Below are 13,607 nucleotides of genomic sequence, written 5' to 3' on the forward strand. Positions count from 1 at the left end.
AATTTTTGTTTTTCTGTAGGGTAATGTGCATGTGTATAGGAAAACCTTTCTTTAATAATAATTCCCGGATGTGTGGCAGAAATATGATCTTTAGTGTCAGTCAAAATATCAAAGTTATTTGTTTCATTACATGCAATATAATTGCATTTTATCCCTGTGGTTTCTACAGCTGAATATCTTGCTACACTTCCTTTTAGTAGATGCTACAGTAGAGTTGTAATCGAGCTTCAAAAAGTGAACTTTCAAGCTGGTTTGGGACATCAGTTTGCTCAGATATGCAAATTACTTTCTAGATAGTGGCTCTGAAATTCAGATCTCACTCTGGATTCTGAATTGAAAGACATTTACTCTAGTATTTTTGGTCAAGTTTTGCTTTCAAGGGCATTAACAGGAGAGCTGTCATGATAAATGTGGGGCAAAAGTCCCGCCTGTGCATTGTTGTTGCAGGTGATTGCCCTGTGTGCAGTAGGAGGCTGAGGTTGTATGTTAGTGGCAATTTAGGAAGAAGCTATGCGTAGGTGCAAGTGGAGTATGAGCCCCGTGTAGAGTTGTGCTTTCCTTCTCTACCTGAATTGAATCGGAGCAAATGCAAACAATATACAGAGCTATATAAAGAAAAATCACTTAACTTGGGAAGAGCCACACGTGGCAAGACCCATAGCCTGTCTAGCCTTGTACAGGCCTCTGATGCTGGTCACAACCAGGTGCTTAAGAGGGAAAGAATCAGCAGGTTCAAAAGGGAGTTAGACAAAATCAGGGGCGATTGGTTGTCAGCCCTCAGGGCAGCGCTAGGCTGTAATTGCCCTGAGCAGCTTCACCTGACCCTCCACCCACACCTGCCGCCCATCAGCCCAGGAGCTCATTTAAGCTCCAGCCTGAAGGTTCAGACTTGGATTGAGCTGGTTTAGGTATATCTGTTCTCGGTCCTGTTCCTGACTTATTGTTTGGATTTCCTGGACTGACTTTGGGCCTGACTTGTAACCCTGCCTTTGCTGAGGATCACTGGACTGTTGATGGGTCTTGTTGGTGTCATCATCCGTGCTTTGCTCACCTGGATCAGGAGCCCCACCTGTGAGGTCAGTGTCTCTATTTTTAAGAGCAGAGCAACGGGGTGACCTAATACACTGTGGTTTTCCTAAGCACTAACCAAGACAAACATGTCTTGCCTCTACCAAAGTGCTTAGACTTTAAACCTCTGCTTGGAATTCAGCACGTTTACTTGGTAACAGTTAGTTGGTGGCAATTCAGCAAGTGCCGTAACACAGCTCTCTTTCTTGGGTGAAATATGACTTATCTGGAATTTTGTAGTGAATTCAAATGAAGTGTGGTTAAGTAATGTATTACTATGGAAGGGGTTTAATGGCTTAGTAGTTCAAAATAATTTGTGTGTATGGGAAAAATCAAAAGATCTGGTATCTTACACAATGTTTTCCCTCCTGAAGCATTTTTAAGCCTAGCATATGCAGGTTCAATTCACCACCCACTTAAATGAATCTGAATCAGTAGGAAAGTATATGAGCTTTCTCTTCAGAGAGCTGTTTGAGTATAAAATGTCAGGAGGCTGCAATTCCCCCATTTCTGAATGAGTGGGGCATGTGCTGTTTTTCTTAGGAAGGGGCAGAGTCTTCACAGAGACCTTTTAAATGCGCAGGCTGTGCTATTGCATACTGCGTGGCTTTTTGCTTGGAAACTAAACTGCTGCTGTTATTTCCAGACACTATCTTGCATCTACCGTGAAATTCTGAGTGTCAGGATGGTGTGGGATGCTTGTTGTTAGCTCTGGATGCTCTAGGAGGTGGCAGGACAGCAGTAATGCTTCTTGCAGTGAGGTTTTGCCTTACAGGCATCTGTACAAGAGAATATTTCAGTCCTCACAGGTACACCTGATTGCTCAACTATTGTTCAGGGGCAAAGGGATGCTCAGAAAGAGGGGTAGCAATAGGATTCTGGGAAGATGCACACATGCAAATAAACACTAAAATGCAGATTCAGAAAGCATGTTAATCTTCTAGAGGCAATCCTTGCACATCAGCTTCTAGCTTCTTTCATCAGGCCAAAGATTTGATACTAGCTGATTGAGAGAAGAGCCTGTAACTGCTTACTTCTTTCAGCTGAAGGCCCTTTACACTTTAGAGGGCACAACAGTTCCCTGTGATTTGATAAAGTTCCTTTCTAACCAGACTAGCTTTCTCTCAGGGAAAAGAACCACTATCCTACCCAGCCATTGGGCTTGCATCAGTGTCCTCAAATGGTTTACTGTAAAAACAAAGTTTGTACAAAGATCCCACATGGAAAAAATCCACTTGCAAGGAACTGTATTGATGGTCCTTTGTTTTCTCTGTTGCGTTTTTGAGATGTAGCTTTTTTTGATGTTTTAGCTGCCTGTTATGCCATGATGTAAAACATAATGACAGCTATATTTACAACTAGTGTTTACAGAACCAGATGAAACTTAAACTTGGACACAGGCTTATTCCCCAAACTGTCGCTACTATGACAAAACAGTTCTGTCCAGGAATGCAATGAAACTGGTTAAATCTGCAGGGATGTTTAGGAATGTTACTAAAATTTCTATAGAAGACTAGTGTTGACTTGACTTTCCTTGCAATGAAGGATTGGGCAGCTAATGGCTGTAGTTCCTGAGGTGATCTCCTTTATACAGATTTTTAGCTAAAAACGATTAAATATAGGTACATTAGAAGGCAAAAATACATCACCTATGCAGGTATGTGCAATCATGATGTCCTGAGGATAATGAGGGCTGCAAAGTGTTTGGTGTATTTGGATAATAACCTGTATGTCTGGACTTGACACTTTGTTTCTAAAACCTTGCCAAATAAGGTTAAGGGATATGACTTACATTATACCAGGTCTTGGAGACCTTGAATATTGTTAAAGACCTATGGTCCATATTTATTGCCGTTGTGATGTGTGTATAGATAGATGCATGCTCACCAGCATCCACTCTGTCACTAGTCACAGGGTGTGGGGGGGAACATAAGGGAAAAGTTGTAAGATGGTAGAGTTTGGGAAAGGCAAGAGTGGCACGTTGTTCTCTAGCAGTCTGTTCCATAGGCCACGATTAACACCACAAAATTTTCCTAGAGACTGCATGGAAGATGTTTTTGATTTAACTTTCTAAGCAAGTTGAGTCTACACACTCATGCTCTTCTATCCATCTACTCGCAAGCACCGAGACATGCCTTCAAGTAGTCTGGGTAGGATTGCTTTCGTGTGACACAGAAGACAAGGAGGGCTAGCTGTTGAATATGCATTGCATCCCTGCAATCCCTTTTGATTGCCAGCTCATAAAAATCACATATTCCTGAGTAATGAATAAATTATACTGATCTGAATAAATGATACTGATTCAGCTCAAGGCTCTTCAACTATGAGCAAATTGGCATTTTGCTGTCCCAAGGGTAATGGGCTGGCACTGAACAATTCCTGTTATAAAATGGTGTACGATATGGCTAGACTTGCTAAATCAAGCTTCTGGCAGAGCATGGAAAGGATTGAAGCATTGGCTTCTGGAAGGGGTTACCTTCTTAGTGGTAAAGCATATTCCACATACACCTCCCAAACTCATGGCAGTAGAAGCAAGCGCAAACAGCCCTGGTTTCTCAGCCCTCTAGTACAGCCAAGATGATGGCAGTCATTTTGCTGCTCTTGGAAAGATGTTAATCAATGACTGACTTGGCTGTTATGCAGATTTCATATCAAGCTGAAGTTGTCAATGCTTATTGCTCAACCTTTTGCAACAAATAGTTGGGTTTGGTAATGTGACTGATAGCTCGTTGTCTGCTCAGTGCCTGTGCTCCCCAGTAACAAAGTCTTTGACACTTGATAAACTATTGAAGCAATAATTAGACTCAGTCGATCCTCTAATGATTTTGGAGGGATGGGATTGCTGTTTTGTGTCTGACTGCTGGGAATGAAGTCAGAGATTTGGATGCTGGAATGATAAACCAAACAGCTTAAATAAGGCATTGTGGTATGTGGAAGACCCAGGGCTGTACAGGTCAGGATGCGCAAACAACTTATTTGAAGCTTGAAGCATTAAAATTGACTGCTTTTAAGTTTTAAGGCACCTTTTCCCATTTTGTTTTTAATTTGTTCTGCTTTATTGACATTCCTTAATCGCTGGTAAAGTTTATTGCATACAACAGAAAAATTCAGACTACTTCAGAAGGGCCTTTTAAGAGGGTTTTGTTAAAGTTATGTTTGGTTTGTTGGTTTGGGTTTTTTTTTTTTTCCCCTCCTCCTGAATGATTGTAGTACTATGGAAATGATGCACATTCTGTAGTAAATGAATGAAAATATACTGAAGGTTGTAAGACGTTAAACTGGAATATTAGGGAAAAATTACTTGAAGGGAAATGCCTACTAAATAATACAAAAATTAAGAAATATTATCTTTCAAGCAAAGGAAACATTTGTTTCAGCTGAAAAAATCTTTAAGTAAAATTGTTCTATGTTAATAGGATATTGATGGAAAAAGAAAATAACAGGAAATGTGAGAACCATAGGGGCTGTTCAGTCCAGAAGAACAACTATTTACATACATGAACCATAAACCAGAAATGCATGAGTTAAAGTCATAATGGCTAGATCCCAGGATCAATTGCACCCATGTGGAGAAGTCTTGTATCTTCCCAAGGATTAAGAAACACTTCCTTCAGAGATTTCATGACTCTGTATTTAAGTGACTGAAACTTCCTTGATCAACCAGTAGTCCTCCTTGCACAGCGTCTGGGAACTGGGGGGACATCCATATGCATTTTTATCAAAGCCCAAATATCTTAGACTGGATGTTTAAATAAGAACTTTAATAGCTTTCTGATGTTTTTAAACTAATTTTTCTCACAGCAAATGTTGGGAACAATACTAATCACTTTCAGGGGAAAGTACAAATTTATTTTTTGGAACATTAACTTCAAGTGCCATAAATATAATAGACGTACTAAATAACTGCTAAGTGATTTTTATAAGCAAATGTGAAAGCAGATTTTTCTAGGATACATTTTTTTTTTCCTTGATATAGTTTCTTAAGCTACATTAAGTTCTCACAAGACTTCGCATATATTGTATCTTCACTATATCGCTGGAAAATTTGGTATTTCCAGAGTTTCTGTGCAAAAATTGGATAGACACTTGGGTGCCTTTGGTGAAGTAATATGCTATTGGATCATTGAGAATAGAATAAAATTTGGAATTGAGAAATATTATTCCATGTGAATAATAGTTCAAAACATACTTCAAAGCCTCTTGTGGTTTAATGTACTGTCTAAGATTTTCTGGGCTAGGTTGTTCTTGAATTGTACAGTGGTAATGGGGTATGTTACATATTAAATAGGTTTATAATAAAATCGGAAAACTAATTGTGCCCAACTGGTAGCTTGGCAGACTTACAACATTGATCCATCTTTTGTGCTTACGAAGAAGACAATGACGAATATCAAAGTTTATTACTGCTTTAATTTCAAAAGTGCTATTTCTATCTGACATGTGCTTCCCAATTGTCTTTCCAAATCCACGTGAAGTGACCACTGTTAGTACAGCCAAAATGAGAATAATATAGTTTTTATACCATGCTTTATTTGTGGTCAGTGGGTATTAATTAGTTATATGTGCAGCCTTGTCGATTCTCCATCCGATGAACCCAGACTATCTTGCTCACATTCATTCCAATACGCGCAGTGAGAATGTCATGTATCACACAATTTTCCAATTAGGTAGCATATTTTTCACCCTTGTAAACGAAAGGAAGGGGACAAGCCAACTTCATAAGTTGTGTGGGCTTTTTTCCTTTTTTTAATGTTCTGTAGCTGTCAAAATGTTCATTACTCATATGCTCATTTTGCTGCAAAATTCCTGTTGTGACTTCTGTGCTTGCATCTTTAACAATTGAAGTATTAGGACACGATTTTCAGAAATGTGCAACTTCCTTGTAAGTTAGACTAAAAATCTATCTCCAGTAGCTAGATTTTTCTAAAAGAGATAATCTTATTGCATAGCAAGGTTTTTGGAGATAAACCCATAAATACTAGATGGTGTAATATTTTCTACTGTTGCTCCATAAAGTACTTTCTAATAGAAATAATGCAGTTCTGGAGGATGCTGACTATAAGTGACTAACTGCTGGAAGTATTGATTAGTTAATGATTGAAAATACTTTCTGATTAAAGTTTTGGTTTGCATTAATAATTCATTATCTACTACAAGTGTGGATTTAAGAGTGTCTGAGCCTTGAGTGGGTTACCCCATTAGCATCCAAGCTGTGCAGCATTTGCTTCCTTATCATGTAACTCCTAAGTCTCCAACTTAACCACTCTTGCCTGTTGTATCCATGTATGTTTTCTGATCCAAAATACTTTGAAATAAACTATAAACTGATATTGCGTATATCTGCAATAGTGCATATTGCATGCATAATACGGGAATGCCAGAAAGAAACCTTGATGTGTAATGTATAGTGAAAGTCAAATAATTCTGAAGTCAAGCACACACATGCTGCACTATGTGTTGGATGTTCTGGACTTAATATGCACACATTTTGACTATGCAAAGCATGAACAGTCTGTATCAAATCTCTTAGACGTGCTGCGGGTATGGTTTGACTACAGAACTCTTGTAAAAGATCAAACAGATGTAGGATTTAACATCTATATATTACGCAGTTACTGACTCCCTGTTGAAGCTCTGACTGGGTTACTAACAGTGTGCAGGAATGCATGTGCTGCACTGGATGTTAATGAAAACTAAATTATTGTGTTTCCTTTGCCACATTTGCATGTGGAACTTGATTTGAAAAGGATAGTTGAAATAATAAGAAGCATTAGCAGTATTGTCCATTACTATGTAATTAAAAGATACTAAAGCTGATTCTAATGAATTCTGGAGACTGCTAGCATGTCCTTCAGTATTAACTGTACTGGTCCAGTAAGGTAAAAGGATGGGAGGATAGCATCATGAAGCATGCCCTGAGCTCAATTAATGAGAAATCAGACATATCAGAAATAAAGAATATCTGTTCATTCACAGGTAAAAAAAAAATAGTTTTTCTTGAATTTCTCTGAAGAGGTGAAAGAAATGTAAATATAGCCAGTCGGAGCACAGTCAATTGATAGTGTGTAAAAACAAACAAAAGAAAACCCATCAAAAAAACCAACTAAACAAAGCCAACGCCAAACCATCAAACAATGAGAAGAATGGAAAGCCTTTAAAATTAGGGAAAGAACTTGGGAAAACTGGCAGAACAAAGCATGCCTGGAAGTCTCCCAACAGATCTTGGTAACATCTGTGTTTTAAACTGGAGAAACTGAATTGCTTGCTTGTTTGTTAATTAGGAAGGCTGGTATGTTGCTATGAGAAAATTGAAATGTGAATAATAAACCTGTCATGACGATTAGCAGCCATTTTTCCTAGATAAATATTCCTGTTCAAAGGTGAGATTCCAGAGGAATGATTTGATCATCATAGTAGCCATTGTGATTGATACTTCCTGTGTAACAGTCAGGAAATACCAGATTATGAATAGTGTCTTGAAAAAACACTTTCTTCTTTACAGAAGCATCTTTGTTATAGCTGGGCATTAACTATTCCTGGCCACAAATACTTTTTATTTCAAACAAATTTTAATTTGAGAGGAAACACCACCAGTCTTTCTTAAGAGCTAGGGTTAAAAAATCATCTTGGCTAAGAGCCTAGATACAAAACTCTGTCTTTAATTTAACTAACCCACCAAAAATGAAGGTTGATGGTAGAACAGGGAAGCCCCCAAACCCTTTCTTCTATTCTTCTTCAGAGGCTAGAAATATCTACTCTACTTGTTTGGTTGCTGGAGGATAAATCGCCGATCCACACCCATCAGCCTGCACTGGTGTAAAGAACGCTTCCACAGGACTTCTTACATATCCAGATAGAGAAGGATCAATTTTACGTTCAGCAAATTAAAAACTGCAGTCTGGAGAGTAGGGCATAAAGAAGGTATTTCTCTGTATTTCATCAAACCCTTGTTACTTGTGCTCTACTTAATGCCAGTTGTTAATCTCTCACTTGAGTTGATGGCATTTAAATTATACAACACAGAAGTTAAAATATTTCCAGAATGACAACAATTGATGTACTTAACATTTGTTTTGATGTATCAAAGTAATGATCCACAGTTCTGAGTAGCCTTCAGTGTGTGAAGAATGAAGTTTATGTGTGGGACTTCTTGGAAAAGTGCAGACAAAATTAAGTTTAGCTGTACCAAACGGCGGGAAGGGGAACATGTGGGGAAGGCAAGGAGAGCTGGGCTTGCTGCTCCTGCTGCTGTCAGGAGACTGAGAAAAGGGAGCGGGTCTTGTGGGGGATGCTGCTGGCAGGGGCTGCCCACTCTTCCCCCAGTGGTGGTTGTCACTGCCCATGGAGAGCATGCCCTTCCTCCTGGGACCACCATGGTGCTTCAGTTGCTGACAGGAGGATTAAGAGGTCTTTTGTTAGACCAGGTGTATTATTTCTTATCAGTAAGGATTATCTGCTATGTTTCAAGCAAATTGACAGAGCCTGAAGATGTAGTCAAAAGGTGCTGGTGATTTATTTCTCCACTGATTTTCAGCTCCAGTGCAATGCACGGATAAAATGCAAAAATATACCACCTTAGAAATAACTCTTATGTGATTATATCCAGGGCTTTCCTCTTTAAATCTTTAGAGTAAATGTAAATATATTCATAGCATTGTATATTATGCCTGTAGAAATGCATTTGCAGTGTGTCAATGTGTTATAAAAAATAATGGAAAATACTATTTTCTAATAAAAACCGCAAAAATTGAAGGCAATAAGACTAGCAAAAGTTGTCCCAAAGAGACATATCGCTCCCTGTATTCTGTATTTGAAATTCAAATTGTAATTACAACATTGTATTTTGAGATTGCTCTAACAGTGATTTAGATTCTTTCCAGTAATCGTTTCTCTACGATGACTAGGTACTATAATGACTAGGTACTACTGGTGATGCATAAATATTTTTGACAGATACGGTTAGCTAGCTTAATCCTGGATGTGCACTGTTTAGAATAGATGCTATAATTACTTGAAAATATTGTTAAAAAAATATAAAAATCACTGGAATGTTTATGTTGGGCATCTAAGACTTTAATTTTCAGGACAATGGATCTGATGTCTTTAGGAGTATGAAGCTTTTTGTACAGGCAACTGGCAGGAACGTGTATAGTATCTCTAAGCTCATATGCATGCATCGTCATTGTGGTGTGTATATATGAACATAGGTATATTGCCACGCTGTGGTATGCATGTCAACTGCTGTGCATCATACTATGACTTAACTGCTGTGTATCATACCTAGAGGTTAGTGAGATTTAAATGCATGTGGTTTTCGAGCAAGTGTGTGGCTGGTGGTGCAGGGTGTGCAACAAAGTAGGTTAATTCTGAGAGGTATATTAATAGTTTTACTTAAAGAATAACTTCTTTTGTAAATTGAGATATTTTAATAGTATTTTTATCTTCCTTCTGGAAAATCTCTAGCCTTTTCGCTGCAAGAAAATGGACAAGATCGTTGCAATTTAAAACATAACCTTCAAAATATGGACGTGCATGGATTGGTGTCAGAGAGATTATATTTGCTTAAAGAAAATTTATTTAAAAGTTAACGTATGTATGCATGATTGTGTCCTACTGAGAGCTATAATATAAAAACCTGGAAGTCAGACTGTCAAAACTAAAGTTATTTTTATGAGGACCTCTACAGAAAAGCTGAGATAATATAGCATATCAATAATTTACATTAGACATTTTGATTTGTATTTATTAATAAATGCAGCTTGCATATTTAGAGTTTCTACAGTAATTAAATTATGTTGAAGGAATGTAAAAGGTAATAGGCCTTCTGCTGAGAGCAAGTGGAACATGTCGTGTACGTTTAAAATGTTGCTAGCCTTCCAGAACCAATTAACTATAAAACATGTAGGCATTTTTAATTGTATTTTAAGGAATACAAATACCTGACCTTGAAAAACAATATGTAACTTTCTTTGTGGGGAAAAAACCGAAACTACACATTGGAAATCATTACAGCTCCACAGAGGAATTAATATATTGTGCTGCTCCAACGTAGTCTTTTCTATATCTTAGTTAAATATTCCTCACACTTCTGCAAACCTCTCATTCTATTACTATTATTCTATTCTATCCTATACTATTACACTGCTTTTGTTTAATTCAGTGTTTTTCTTGGGCTAAAAATCAACAGCAATTATTTTAAACGATGGTAGATGGATTCAGTATATTAGTACTTGGAGGTCTTCCTGCTTAGAAAAAAACCATTGGCTGGAGCTTTGGATAGCTTCACAATATTTAAATCTCTACAGTACGTCATAAGCAGGGAAATGTAGAATTCCCTTCCTTCCTGCAGCTGTTTCATTCTTTTATAAAACTTCTCTTGATCTGCAATGAAAAGGGCCTCAGAACTGAATAGTTTATTCATTTCATTAACACAGAGGCACAAATAGCTGACAATGCAGAAATATGGGATACAGTTAATGGAATTAGTAAGGCTCTGTTGCAAGTATATAGAAATACAGCTTTAAAAATTATTCTGATAATCATAGAAATACTGCATAAGTATCTTTCTAAGGCAAGATTCAAACAGTCTTATACTAAAGCCAAATAGCATTAATATAGCTATATCAAAATTTGGGTTTTAGTACAAAAACAGGTTAATTGCCACTGCAGAACAATTTCATTTCTTCTAACCATAGCCTTATCCATTTGCGATGATGTTTTTTAAATGAATAATTTGGTGTGAGTTGATTCTAACAGTATCCTGCTCACAAATAACTAAACTCATTTTACAGGTTGAGATATGAAAACCAGTAATCAACAGTGATTTATGATGTGGCTTGGATTTTTGTAGCTACTTACTTTGAAGGATCTCAAAAAACTTAAGCATGTGTTAGTCCACCTTTTAAGAAAAGTGGACAGAAAAATAAACACCTGCATAAGATTGCAAAGCAGTTATAGCAGATAAGGCTAGATGTTATTTGTCCTCCCAAATTCTAAGTTCTTAATCGCATTCACCGAGGAATGTGATTTGAAGGATGAATAGCTAAAATACAAATCTTGCATACACACAGATGTATACATAAAATATATACAAACATATACACATACACAGATTCTGTCTTTCTATTCATGATGGTGGCTTTTTAATCAGGAAAAAAACAGGGTTAGTGTTGGTATCTTTGCTTTATCCAACAAAGGTAGTAAGTCACCATTTGAGGGCTGCTTGTAAGGTGAGAACGCAATCAGTTGCACTGTTCGGCTGCAGAAGAAAGACTTCAGTTCACGCATGTTCTTCTTTCTTTTTTTCCTTTTTTAAATGGAACATCCACAACAGTTCAGCGGAGCTCGAAATTACAGCTGAGGAATGATCAGTTAAATCTCAAAAAATTGCAGGAGGGAAATAGAGTGAGAAATTAGTTTCTTAATATTGACATGATAGTGCAGCTATCATTATAAATAAGATTGTCATCTGATATCATTTTAGTTTTACATATGGATTTCTTATGTCTCACAACGGATCACAAAAATTTCCTCATAGTCCAGCGATATCTAAACAGATCTATTTGAAACCGTTTAATATTCATTAAACAAGGGCTTCTTCAAGGAATGTAGATGTATGCACTGCTGCTACCCATGTTGCCTGAAGACCTTCTTTCTACAGATGACTCATTTGTTAACCAGCTAAATTGGCTGTGTGCCCTCCATGGGAATTCATAAAACTTCCTATACTTTCCCAAGGATGTTCCAACAGCAAACACTGAATTCGAAGTTGGAATTGTCATTGGCTTTTATAATTTCTCAGGGCTCTGGTTCAAATCTATAAGCCAATGGAAAGATGCTGAGGACTGTTGTTTGACTGTCAAGTCCAATTTTTTGTATATACACATGCACATACATATATATGTATTTAGGTATACATAGTATATTATTACTTACAGGTTTTTTTTTAAATATACATTATTAGTTATAGTGATTTTTACAGGGAAGAAATTATGGCTGAAATAAAATGCAACATTGGGAAAGAAATCTCTGAAAACTGAAGAGCAGCTAGTCCCCTCATGTTCCAGACTATTGCCAAGACAACCCATTCAGCAATATCCCCTGAAGGATAAATATTTAATAAGTATGTCAAATGCCCAAACAGATAATGAAGTTATCTTCTGCTTTGTCTGTCTTTTCCTCATAATACAAGAAAATGGTGATATTCTCTCCCTAGGCGAACTAGGAACAAACTGGGGTTCTGTGTGGGAATGCTTTGCTTTTCCTTTAGTGCATGCAGTGGCGCCTGAACAGATTCATTCCTTTCCTCACCTGATGTAGAGAGACAAGGACAGGATATGGAAAGAAGGCAAAGTAATTATTAAGCTTGCTATGAAAATTCTGTGCGATTCCCAACTGTGTGCTCATGTCAATTCTTGAAATAGATGTTTCTGCTCAATCTGCTAATTGAGGCTGAGTCAAAGAAAACTTTCTGAATTTTCCCCAAAATGTTCCAACAAGAACAGATCTTTAAATTGGAGTTTGATACTTTTCAGTCAATCAAACCTCACTTAAGTCTCAGATTGGTACAGGACTACCCTGATACAGTATCCTCTCTCTGTATTGCATTCACTCATACAAATACTATCTCTGTCTTTCCAGTCTGTTTCACTATTACGAAATCAGTTTCTCTAGTGTGTGAAATGTAGTCTCACCTGTGCTGTAAATTTTCTGTCTGTTATTCATGTCTCTTGAACCATCTGAACAATTGCAGAACCGCAGAATAACAGAATGGTTGAGGCTGAAGGGACATCTGGAGGTCATCTTGTCCAATTAATGTTATTGAAATCTTTCTTCATGTATAGTTGGCAATACTTTTTTTTTTTTTTTTTTCTCTGCCCAGAACTCCTTCCAGTTTGTCTGTATCTGTCTGGGTTGCATCGGGTTTGTGCAATATGGTAAATTTGGGCTCAACAGTTGTCAGTGGAAGACATTTAATTAGCTGTGTTGTCCACAGAATGAAATCTTTATTAATAGGATGTAAAATCACAATAACATTCTCTGCTGTCATATCCATTTACAAGTTTATATCTAATTAGTTGTCAGTTCTCAGCCTTAGGTCCTTTCTTGCAGACTCCCAAAACCTCTTCCTTCTGCCAAAATACTGTTTTCAGTAGACCTCCTCTCTCCAGCCATAGCATTCCCAAGGTACTAGCTGGGGTTTTTTTACCCCTAATTTGCTTAGCAATTTACTAATTTACCTCTTCTGTTGTTTTTTACTTTTCCTAATACTTCTAGGGGTTTGTACCTAAAAGCTAAAGTTCTTCCACATCTTTTGAGTGAGACGACTGCCTCTACTCATGCCTCGTGCCACTCTGATATTTTATTATTATTATTTTATTTAGGATGGCTGCCACAGTAAAGAAAAAAAAAGAGCTGTTTACTCCAGATACTTGCTGGCTACTTCTTGATTTTGGTAGAAGGACATTTCCCGTTGTTACAATATAAATGAGTGATTCACAAGTTACCTGCTGGGCTTTTTTGTTTTTACCTCCTAGAAA

General features: G+C 37.3%; 1 long non-coding RNA gene across 1 annotated transcript in view; it reads left to right on the top strand.

Annotated features, from left to right (window-relative positions):
• The first annotated feature begins 959 nt into the window (after window positions 1-959).
• Window positions 960-13,607, top strand: part of LOC127018554 (uncharacterized) — a 28,216-nt gene continuing 15,568 nt past the window's right edge. The window contains exon 1 of the long non-coding RNA XR_007766764.1: window positions 960-1,076. This is a non-coding gene — a long non-coding RNA (uncharacterized LOC127018554). The remainder of the gene's footprint in view (window positions 1,077-13,607) is intronic.

This window comes from Gymnogyps californianus, chromosome 7, assembly GCF_018139145.2.
Source record: "Gymnogyps californianus isolate 813 chromosome 7, ASM1813914v2, whole genome shotgun sequence".
Taxonomy (NCBI): domain Eukaryota; kingdom Metazoa; phylum Chordata; class Aves; order Accipitriformes; family Cathartidae; genus Gymnogyps; species Gymnogyps californianus.